Raw genomic sequence first — 12,601 nt, 5'->3', positions numbered from 1 at the left:
TTATTGACGATCGCAACGAAAATGTTAAGCATATAGATTTGGTCCAATTTCGTGGTATTTATAGTTAGTAGAATGCGGTTGTAGTCGAATGGTAGCGTGGCCGAGTGGTCTAAGGCGCTGGATTTAGGCTCCAGTCATTTCGATGGCGTGGGTTCGAATCCCACCGCTGCCAAACAAGTATTTTCTTTTTGCCTTTTAATGCTTTGGTCTCCGTATCTACGTATACGTATGATGAAACATTAAGTCTCACATTTATACAAGTGTCATGAGAAGTACTATTAATCACTTTGATGGTGAACGGGATATATACTGTTATGCACAGTCGATTAAATTGCGTGAGCGCCCCCCTGTGGCCAGTCCGCCATATTTCCATTTTGCCCCAGGCTCAATTGTTGAAAACTGCACTGGAAATACAGCACAGTGAAAAAGCCTTGGGTCGGAAATAGGAACTTAGAGCTACGGTGGTGATTTTTATAGATAAAGATGGAGGAAACATGGGAAATGGCACATATTAAAACATGCAATTTCCAGTGCTAGATTTTTCATGTAATAGCTGTACCATTTTGAGAATTGTACTATAATAATTATGGGTAGGGTAGCGCTGGTGCCTCACAACTTCTGGGCTGTTGCTTTGGACCTCTTTTCAGCTCCGGCTCAGTCTGTTCAACATTTGCATGCTCGCACTGGTTTCTTCCCGAAGTCCTCCCATGTGTCCCATGACTCTGACTTGCCCCTTCCCAGTCCGACAGGCTGCAGCAGACAAGGATAAACTACAGCATTTCTGAACATGTCTGGACTTGTGACTGTGACAATGGTGGAAAATGAATGAGATGTGGAAGGAAGCCTTCAGGAATCAGGAATCACTGACCGTCCAGAAGCTCCTGATGGAAGAATCTCGCTGGGGTCTAGAGGCCGATGGCATTCCGAAGATAACAGGGTTCCAAATTACTTTTTGCTTGGTGAGGGTGGACTGAGATGTGGACCATAATGGAAGCTGGTAAAAGGAGATGTGGACTGCTTTACATACTTGGTTGGGCTGCAAGACCGAACAGAAAGAGCTGGATGTGTTGGGTTGGACATGAAGAGAGACCAGTATCATGTGATAAATACCTGACTGTTTCTAGCTTCACATAATTCTCCATCTCCTGTGCCATTTTCAACAGTTTTAATCTGGGTAGCAAAGTGAACAGAAAAATTTTTGTCTAGGAAATCAAGCTGACAGCCACTGAGCAACACAATGGTGTTAATCCTGATTCCTGAAGGGCCATGCGAGCAGTTTTTTCTTCAATCTCCTTGCATGACTCATTAGCTTGTTACACTGTCAACATCCGCAAAACTGAGAAAGTGTCAAAAATTACTACAGATATATTCCCTGTGTTCAAAAAATGCAAGTAACTGATAAAATAAAAGAAACAATCAATTAAATGAGGGATACGAATGAAATTGGGAGCAGGTGGTTCCACACGGATGAGGCCCTCGAGACAGTTACCCAGTCAACACTCCTCATGCTTAAGGTCATGTATGAAAATGCTGATGAGAAGCCAGCTGCTGCTTTGTGGACTAATGCGGCCCACGGGAGAAGTTGTGATGCCTTTCAGAAAAAGCCGATTGTTGGGGCTTGTGTGGAAAGGTTTCATTGATGAACACTTCATGTCTCATGAAACTTGCTGATGTTTTGGATGGAGTCAGTGGCTTAGGTGATGCTGGCATGGAGATAAAACAGAAAGACGTCATCATTTAGGGGCAACTGTACACAAAAACAGAAACTCCTTAATGTCTGCGCTAAGTGTGGAAAGAGAAACAGGCTAGCAGCTCTTAATCGTCCGACTCAAAATGTCAAGGCAAGAATTTAACCGAAAATAGTTTGAGAATTTTACCTGAGGACTCTGTGGCCCTCATTACACATAAAATGTATATTTATGGATAAAGCAGTGCAAAGAATACAAGCAGCGGTCTAATGTACAGTGGAAAAAGTCATGATTAGATTAATTATCCTTCAACTCGTTTCCATCAAATGGGTGAGTACGTGGATAATGCACAACAAAAAAAGTCTACAAGAAATAAAAGGGCTCTGGTGTCTCATGGTGTGTCATGGTTTACATAACAAGGATTTCCTTAGATGGCAAAGTTATTGCCAATAGATAGAAAGTGAAGACTGATCACCTTCATCTTGTGGTGAAGAATTTCTGTAGCAGAATTTTACAAGAACACTTCGTCAGCATCCACCAGGCATGTGTTTGAATGAAGAGCAGCACAATGATGTAGTCAATACACTATGCCTGTCCCAGTCACCAGATTTCAACACAGATCCAGAAACACTGCTGTGGTGCCTATATTCCATCACCATAATCTACCAAATTATGGACTTTTCCCTAATGGAAATTATGGAAAATTGTGGAAAGTTATCACATCCCTTCAGTACAGTTCCATAAACTTCCAATGGAGCTCAGTGAAGCTGTCCTGATGGCTCAAGGTGTCCCGAGTCCTTGTTTCCTTCATTTTGTCAGTTATCTTGTGCTCTGCTGCATTGCATGATTTCTAGAAGAAACTTCAGTGCAACCAGTAATAACTGCTAATTATACAGATTCTGCCATGGAAACAAGTTTGAGTCAAGTCTATTAGTTATTACATAAAGAGCCTAACCTGGCAACACAAGCTGCAAGGCTCAAGGGGGAGGGGACACACCCAGGACGGGATGCCAGTCCGTTGCAAGGCACCCCAAGCAGGGCTCAAACCCCTGACCCGCCACACACCAGGCACTTTATCCTAGTAAAATAAGTGTGAGAGGTGCAGCTGAAAGTGAGCTCCCCAGTAGGTGCTTGGGGCACACCTGTCATGTGTTCAGCGTCTTCAAAGCTCAAGAACACATGGAGATGCTGCGTGGCTGCTGCTTCTTTGCGCAGTTTATGTAATAGATGAGCAAAGGGCTTTACGTAAACACAGTTTCCTGTGCAGCCTCACAGAGACGTGGGACCATGCGGCAGAAAGTGCACTATTACATAAACCTCACTTTTTCTTACCAATAGGTTGGAAGAAAGGTTGTCAAGTCTCCTGCACTGGGCCTGACTCACTACTGTCACGGTAATAACAGTAACGGTTCCTCTCCTTTCATCATTTTACCAGCACAAATAACACCAATAACACACACACAAACTTGCATTTAACAGGACAGTAAGTGTTTCATGCTGCACAAATTGAACACACACGGGAAACTACATATCTAAAAATTAAATGATTTCAAAAAACAAACATATGGTTATTATTATGGGTATTAAGGGGAAGCTGGTATCTAGTAGTGGTTAGAGCTGCTGCCCTTGCACCCCAAGGTTGTAGGTTCAAATCCCAGCTGTAGTACCCTTGATTCTGTGTTTGTTAGGGGAGAACAGGCTAAGATGAGCCAATTTTTACTTATCTTGTCCTCTAGGCAAGGAAAAATGAGAAAGAAGTAAAATAAAAACATCTACTTATATTTCAGGATGTCTGCTATCAACCAAAATTATAAGAATGCATCTATGGCAAACAGCCATGGAAATATGACTTCTCAAAAAAAAGAAGTGGTCATGTGGCTCAGCTTGCCCCAGGTTAGGGGTAAGTTGAGCCATCTGGGGGTAAATGGACCATTAGACTTTTCAAGTTTAAATTTGAACTTAATTTAATTAACAAGCAGTCTCAGTTTTGAACTTATGAAAACAAACTAACAGAGCTTAACAAACAAACACACATGCCACAGTTAGAGCTTCAAGACCACTGCACAACAAAAAACAACTATTCAAAATTCCATTTATCAAGGTTACAAGGACATATGAATTGTTGCTCCCTCCTTGCAGTTCCTCTAGCCTTTTGAGGTTGAGGTAGCTTCATCAGCACATCACTTGGTGGGAAAGATGCCTCATCATTTTCTTTGAACGCAAAGGGGGGGGGGGGGGGGTTCTCACTGCCAGCACTATCCCGGATTCTTCTCAAAAATCTTGCACTCACTTCATCACACTCGAGGCTCTCAACCAAGCCAATGTAACGGTAGCTCCTGCATCTGGTCACAAAATCAACTAGTACAAAGTCACCAGCTGACAGATCTGAGATGTCAGGTTCACTCATCCTCAGGGTTCTCATACTCAGAAGTGTCATCAAGTGAGATAGGAACGTCAGTGTCCTCCGAGCTGCTGTACACTGTGAATTTTTTCTTCTTTGGTTTCCTCTTGAATTTTCCTTGTTCTTTGATGATGCTTTATTTTTTCTCCATCTGTTTGTTTTTCCTCTCTTGTTGAGCCCTTTCAGTTGTTTGTTTTTCAGGTGTATCAGTCAGTATCCTTGTTTTTACACACTTTCGTTTTGTTTGTGCCCTAAGATGCTAACTTTTGGGTAAGGGTAGAATTTTAGTAGGGGACACATATCCAGTGTGTTTACGTTGCGACTCTGGTTTGCTTGGTGAAACACTTGGATGGGTAGGGCATGGTGAAGGCAGCTCAGCAGAGATGGAGGTTGAAACCATGGGTGAATCATCTGGATATTTCTGTCGTAAGGGAAAATCCCTGTGGACTTGAATCCAGAAGAGATAGTGCGTGGTGTCATCGTTGATATGAAAGCCTCATTCACACATCCAGGGATTTGCTGTATACTGGCTGTTTTGCCTGGGTTTAATCTCATCCAACCATCAAGAGCTCTATTGTAATAGGTCTTAAATGGACCATAGACACACTTGTCCAGAGGCTACAAGTGATCTGAAGTATGGGGTGGAATTGTGAGCATGACAATACTTTTTTGTTTTCGCAATATCGAATGCCCTCAGTGAAATGTGTGCCTCATGGTTATCGAGGATTAGAGAAGGGGCTGGTCAGAGGAGCACTTGGTGTGCTGAACCAGATATACAAAAAACTCCAAAGGTGTCTTCATCCATCCAGCCAGATCTGGTGGAGGTACCAAATGATCCTGGAGGTGCTCCTGTAATGAAGTGGTTTTTGTATCTAACCCTTGGGAAGATAACCATGGTGTCACGCCCCCAGGAATGAGCGAAGCACCTGCGGTTAATTGAACCCCTGGGATATAAGGAGCTCTGAGTCCACACCATGATGTGGATTCTTGCAAACATCTTTGTGGTTTTGCAGTATCGGTGGCTTTGCCTTGCTTGTTCCTGGTTTCTGACTCTTGCCCGTTCTCCCTAACTACTCACCTTTGGATTGCCTGTATTGTGATGTTCGTGCCTTGCAAAACCTTCGCCTGTCCCTTACTTCGTTTATGTCCAGTCCTACGAACCTCGCTGAAAGATTAAAACCAACCCGCGATTGGGTCCACTACCTACCTGTCTCTAGCCTGCTTGTGTCAAACGTGACACATGGGAGGGACCGCGTTCCCAATTGCACTGACTGCACAGACTGGCCACGAGCGCTCCTCTTTCAGCAGATGAAATGACTCCCACTTTCTTCTTTCCTTTTTCTGCCACTACCTGCTTTGGTGTCTGCACTGTTGTCACACCTCTTTCATCTATAAATCATGTTTGGGGGGAATTAAGTTGAACCGTTGGCTCAATTTGCCCCAAAGCATTTGGTTCACTGTGCCTCAGAGCCACCATTTTGTAAAAAAAAAAAAAAAAAAAAAATCATAGCGTAGCAATTCAGGCCAGTCTTCAGCTAAATTATCCACATGGATTTAGACATGAGTATGTATGATACATTGTTCTAGACCTGGATAAATTTACTTTAAAATAATAGACATTATGGCATGCAGAAAATTTACTTTGACAGGCAAAAAAACTATTTCTGGTGTCAAAAAATACTTTCCTCTTCTCTCGTGTGCTTCAATCCATTACAGCCAGATAGAAATGATCCAAGCTTCCTAAATTTATGGTTACATGACAGCAAATGTGCTTAGTTGCCTAGATACAGGGGGTGGGTCAACTTACCCGCTGGCTCATCTTACCCCGTTCTCCCCTACGTGATTTAGATGTTCTTACGTTACTTCATTTAGCAGACGCTTTTTCTCCGAAGGGACCTCGAGCAACGTACGTTCGCATCCTAAATTGCTCTAGTAAACGTATGATATGAACGTATAAATGGGGAGATGATTGTAAGTTTCTCTGGAGAAAAGCGTCAGTTAAATGTTGCCCGAATAAACAGTAGTGACCGAGTGCCTATACCGCCCCTTAGTGGCCCCAACCAGAACGACAAGCGATCTCCGCTGTCGGAAACGCACACACTCGGGCTACGAACATTGCACTTAGGACTTTACAAAGATACAAACACTTTCCAGTTAATTTACTCTAAAATTTCTGCGTGTTGTGGGGCGAAAATGAGCCGCACTGGTGCGTCGAGACGTTGGTTGGTAGTGGAAGAGAGTGAGTGAGAAGAGAAAGTCGGGACACGATCATCATGTCGTGCTCGTGCTCGAGCTCAGAGCGGAGCGCGCTGTTCCTCACTGTCCCGGATGAACGTGAGAAGAGCTACGGCGGTCCGCTCTGCTCATCCATTAGTCAGCGCCTTTTTACTTTGAGATTAGCTTCAATTTAATGTAGCTACAAAAGAGTGTTGCGCATCATTTTTATTACAGCTTTCGTCTAAGGTTTCAATTTTGAGAGTTAAATGTTAAGAGAAATGTTAAAAGTGGATGAACATGATGTGTATTATTCAGTTTTGTTGACTGAAATGTGGTAAAAGTGACGTTGGATTTACGAACAAATCAAATGGATCCCTGGTTGTGTTCAGAAGTTGAGGACCCAGTGCAATCCCCTTTGTGCCTTTAATAATGAAAGGTGATCCCCCCCCACTGCCTGGAACTAAATGCAGTTTGGTTTAAGGCTGTAGTGTCTGAAACATAGTACATGACCTAATTTATGCACAAATATCTACCAGTTCATAGCTTTATAAACAATAGGTAGTCCAAAACAGAACAAAAAAACCCATCTACAGGAAGAAATGTTGTTCTCAAGCTTGATTCAGTGTGTGGAAAGGGCCAACGCACTCCGCTGAAGGGAATTGTGCCACACTGCATCTCTACTTTCTGCGTAGGTTGAGAAAGGCCCATCTCACACCCCCATCTTCACCACGTTCTTCAGAGGGAGTATCGAGAGCATCCTGTGCAGCTGCATCGCTGCCTCGTTTTAATTGCACCATTTCGGATCGCAAGACCTTGCAGCGGATAGTGAGGACAGCTGAGAAGATCATCGGGGTCTCTCTTCCCTCCATCACAGACATTTACATCACACGCTGCATCTGCAAAGCCACCAGCATTGTGGATGACCTCACACACCCCTCACGTAAAGTCTTCACCCTCCTGCCGTCTGGCATAAGGTACTGAAGCATTGGGGCCCTCGCAGCCAGACTGTGCAACAGTTTCTTCCCCCAAGCCATCAGACTCCTCAACATCCAGGACTGACACGGGAACTATTGTCCTGTCTTAGTAATTATTGTCTTGTTTTAGTAACTGTTGTAATGTTTAGCACTGTTTGCACAAGCCTTGCACATATGCACTTTATGTAGTCTGTGTCCCTCACCATGTTGTGTTATGTAGTACCATGGTCCAGGAGGAATGTTGTTTCGTTTCACTGTGTACTGTTGTATATGGTTGAAATGACAATAAAGCCTCTCTTGACTTGACTTATTATTCATAAAAGCCTTTAATATAAATCATGGTACAGCACTCAAAAAGCACAAAGGAACTGGAAGTTGGCCAGCTGTATTTACAGAAGTGTAGAGCAGAACTTGGAGCGTGGTGGCACAGCAGGCTTTGCTGGGTCCTGCTCTTTGGTGGGTCTGGGGTTTCACTCCCGCTTGGGGTGCCTTGTGATGGACTGGTGTCCTGTCCTGGGTCTGTCCCCTCCCCCTCTAGCCTTGCACCCTCTGTTGCCAGGTTAGGCTCCGGTTTGCCGCAACCCTTTCTAGGGACAAGTGGTTTCAGACTGTGTGTGTGAGCAGAACTTCTCATTGATAGCACATAAAATAAAATGGATCACTTGCAGGACTGAGATCTTGACCGTTTTTGGTGCACCTGGGGACGACCGCTGCATGACAGTAGATCACTGTGTCATTTGCAGCTCAGCTCCATAGAGTAGAGACTTGGTTCGATATTATGCTGGGCATATAATAAGGCTACGAAAAGATTGCACAAAGCCATTACTGAATTATCTACAAAAACCAAGGCTTTCTTCTGGGTGTACTATGAAACTTTTTATTCCTTGTTAAATGTACAGGAGGTTATAAAATAGATAACCCCTATACAAAGAAAGCATATTAAAATCCTAAAACCCTTGGAAACTAAGCTGCAATAGCACCAGCTGGTATTTGGAAATATCCCCTAAAACATCAGTAAAATATGTCTTTTAAAATATATCACAATATGCTCGAAAGAATGTGGAAATAAAGAGAAATTGCAATTTAGAACTCAGTTACAACCATGCATTCTGCATTGCTGCTTAATTTTAAAATTATTTTTTGATCATTCCCCTTTTGGGTTTATCAGACAGCTCAGAATACAAGGACACTGATGATGCTCAGATGCTAATGCATGCAGGTTTTTTGATTTGTGAGTTTTAGCCGTTCCAAGGATGCTTCTCGGTTTTTTTTTTTTAAACTCAAACAGCAAAGGTTAATTTCCCAAGAGGAAGCTAAAAGGCTCCCACCTCCTAGCTAGCAAGGAACCCATCATCGATCATCCTGTCGGAGGTCTGGATGTTCCTTTGGCTGCAGGCCGGCCATGGTGCACGGCCAACCGTGTGCCATGACCGGTTGCATCCGGTGTAGCGTGGTGCGGTGAGGTGCGGTGTGGTGCGGTGCCGGGGAAGGGCGTGTCGGCAGCACCCGCCGCACTGGCATCATCAGCACAGTGTGACCAGATGGACCTGGCAGAAAGGGCACCGTCAACAACACTAATAAACAAGGCTTCAGCCAAAAAAAAAAAAAAAAAAAAAAAAATTACCAAAAATGCATCCAAAAAATCTCTTCTAGGAATTGCTTTCAATCTTAAGCATTTTCTCCTAGACCTCAAAAACTTAAAATAGCAAGTTTTACCGGAGAATGTTGAATGAATGAAAGCAGAATGACATATGAAGGGAGGCAATTCAAAATACAAGTGAAATGTAGACGCTTTAAAAAGCAGAACAGCTCTGAATGGGACTTTATAACATCTGACATAAATGTGTGTGACGAATATGAGCAGCAAACACAGCTATAATAACACAGCAAGCACAGCTCCTGCTGGCGACTCGTCACTGCCAGGTGAACATGGAACAAGGTTAATCTCCTCAGCATCAGAGTGTACGACGCCGTCCTTGTTTATGTGAAATCTCCACATTTTTTCTGCGGGGGGCGGCCAGCGACGGTTTCTTCCCATCCGCCAGCAGACACTCCGGGCGCTGAAAAAGCCTTGCTTTATTTGAGCGAGCCAAGAGCACGTCTCCTTGAAACCCCTGCTTTCCGGAAAAAGGTCAAATAATGTTTGATAAGCTTTTTAAAAGTCTGTGACACGAATTACTGAGTGGAAATGGAAAAGCGGCTCCAAGAAATCTACTTATCTTTTGATAATCTTTGTGCCTTTAGGCACCAGGGGTGGAATTGCTCAAAATAGACTGAAGTAGCCTTGTCTGTTAATGGCAAAGAAAAGCTGTAAGCAGTTGGTGTAATAGCAACAAATCACGAAGTAAAAAGCAAGGAGGATTGTGCTTCTGGGATGGGACTTTTTAATTACCACAGGCTGGAATGTAGTAATAGGAGATTAGCCTGTACCTTTGGGCCCCTGAGTTTTTCTGACTCAAGCAAACAGAAATGTTCCCCTCCCGCTTTCGTACTTCTCACGCGCATGAAAAAACGGATGGGTAAACCTGCGGCGTACGGTTTACGTGCTACAAGCATCAGTGACTTCCCAGCAAACACTTGTTTGAACTTCCCTTTGTCACATTATACATAATTCATAGGGAAGTTTTGCAGTGCGCTTACATGTCGGTGCTCCTCGCGAAGACGAGCAAGTTTTGATGTTGGTCGCTGCGCTTCAGCCGCAGATTTTAATTGCAAAGGAAGAGTAAAAAAATCCTGAGGACATGAACGAGTGTCGATCGTGACTGATTAAAATGCACTTTTGTTTTTGACCTCACTCCCTCCCCTCAATCTGCAGTCAACAGCAGTCACCAAGGAAACCGGCAGACGCGTTGAGAGAAGGACACGGCACATAAAGGAAATAATTATAATAATCTGTAAATAGAAGTCTCTACAAAGGCAGTTGGTAGGCGGGAAATGAAGGTGGGAGATGGCCATCTCTGCACGCTAGTTTGGAAGAATCCACAATAATGGTATAGTGTGGCCTTTACTTGTGACTCCATGCAGAACAGAGCAGTTCGTACCGCTGCTACAAACAGGGCATTTTCCCAGTCCTCGCTTGAAGCCGTCTGTCCGCAGCCTTTTACCACGTCCTACTACAGGGCTCAGCAGTGAAGCCGGAACTTGGGCAAGCGGGAGTGGTCTTTGACCCGTGGTAATTCAGGGTACATCTGCTATCCGCCATAAGACTGAAAATAAACTGTAACAATGACTGCAGTTTGTAGAAATGCAACGGCATCCAAATATCTCCATTTTTTTTACTTTAAGGTACATCTTGCATGCGTTATTTTGCACATTCGAAGTGTCTTCTCTTGTGCTGCAGAATACACATGCCAGCTTTTCTTTAATGGCTGCTTTCCTTCGTTGAAATATGGTGAAGCTGACAGTCACCACCCATCTAGGAATCCCTTCTGTCCAAGATCAAGTGACCATCCAACATTTGACTCAAATGCATTTGTATATTAAATTGCATCTTTCAAAGCTACTATTTCACCTTATGTTTGTACTTTTAAACTGTGAAAAGAGCTTTTATATATGAAGCTTAGGTTGCCTTCATTGACACATAGCTAATTCACAATATATTCCTAAGAACTTTTTGATTAATTGCATAGACCACAACTTCAGACTATATTAAAAACTACTATGAATACTAAATACTAAGAATAATAAACAGCAATTACCCATCAGTAAGGAAAGCTCCAGTAAAATATATATCAATTTTAAACCAAAAACATCACAATGGCCTCATTGCTTTAGGGTTGTGGGTTTGAATGTGTGCTTTGCTCTAACTGGAGTTACACTGACTTGCAATGTTTTTCAAAGTGTTCCTGAGGGTGCTTTTGGTTCCTTCTACTTTCCAAAGAGTCAATATACACATGGATGAATTATGGGTTTGTCCATTTCTCAAAATCCATTTTATAATTTACGCTATGTTAACTTACCCAGCAAGTCCTGGGATATTTTTTTAATGAGCTAAGTGAACCAGATTTGTGGGAAAAGAAAAGCATGAAAGTAATGGCTCTAGGTAAAATTGGCCTGGGACACAAAACTGAGATGTACCCATTTTAAACCATAGAAATTATTCTTATTAAAAATGGCTCTCCTCCCTTGGACAAACTATAATTAGAAACCTAAATTCTGGCCTCTCCATTATGACGAGAAAATATATATTGGGCAACTTCTTACATCAAAAAGGTCAGTTAAATTTGGAAGCCAATACATCTGAATAGTCAGTGCTAAACCTCCAGCTTATTGGTCAAATGAAATCAACAAACATCAACCTAGGACTGGTAACAACACTTAAACAGGCATTGTGACCAAAAGGTTCAACACGTAAAAATATTTCTATATATCAAAAAAATATAAATACATGACATTATAAAGCTAAATTTAGGAAAAATGTACAAAGAGTGACAGTAGCCATGGACACAGCTGAAACTGTTAGGATTGCCAAATTGGGGGCACAGTCTTATTACAGCCTATAATGTGTAGTAACATACCTACAATGTTCTCTGTTGAGAAAATCCATGTTTTACGTTTTCCATTTAAGAGAACGAGTTCTCAAATATCACTTGAGGCATTTCTCAGAAAACAGGAGTAAAAAGGTTCCAAAGTACAATAATAAGAACTCACACATTTGTAGGAACTACAACCTCAAACTACAATATTTATTGCACCTTTCAGTCTGGGGGAAAAAAGTGTCTTTAGGGTACCAACGGCAGATTTGCAACATTGCTGTTCACCCCCCCCCCCCCCCCCCCCCCCTCTGAAAAGCCAAAGTATAACAGCGTGTCTTATTTCTCACCATTTAAAAGGAAGAAGAATCGCTCGGTGTGTGTGAAACATCATCCATTCTTAATGAGGTCAGTTTTGTTACTGGAGGAGTACTCTTCCAGACTGTGGATCACAGGGCTGAAAACATGATGTCTTGCTCCAAATGGTGATGCACGCTGGACATGATGGCAACCTTACATGTTTAAAAACACCAGAAGCCATTCTTCAGCAATATAGTTTTATTCCCCTACTTCCTATCAGAATGCTTTCTTAAATTGTTAACCCAAGTGCTCAAGAGAGACTGTGAATGCACAAGACTGACTACCGTGAAAGGCAGTCCACCCCTGGACAGCCACCGTTGGAAATGTCAGAGATGCGCACCGAATGTAGTCAGAAATCTTTGTGGCAAGAACAATCATTTAAGTCCTTCAGTGAAAATGTTGTAAAGCAAAAATCTTTTCACATGCACCAAAAGATGATTTAGTTCTACAGGCGTCACAAGATGAACTTTGCATTCTGCAGCAAGAAAG

At 42.7% G+C, this 12,601-nt stretch overlaps 1 non-coding gene across 1 annotated transcript; it reads left to right on the top strand.

Moving 5' to 3' along the window:
• The first annotated feature begins 90 nt into the window (after window positions 1–90).
• Window positions 91–172, top strand: trnal-uag (transfer RNA leucine (anticodon UAG)). Its single transcript has one exon. It is a non-coding gene; the product is annotated as a tRNA-Leu (tRNA).
• The last annotated feature ends 12,429 nt before the right edge of the window (window positions 173–12,601 follow it).

The sequence above is a fragment of the Scleropages formosus genome, chromosome 20, assembly GCF_900964775.1.
Source record: "Scleropages formosus chromosome 20, fSclFor1.1, whole genome shotgun sequence".
NCBI classification, from domain to species: domain Eukaryota; kingdom Metazoa; phylum Chordata; class Actinopteri; order Osteoglossiformes; family Osteoglossidae; genus Scleropages; species Scleropages formosus.
The sequence above is the reverse complement of the archived record's forward strand: the minus strand, read 5'-3'. Positions and strand labels throughout refer to the sequence as shown.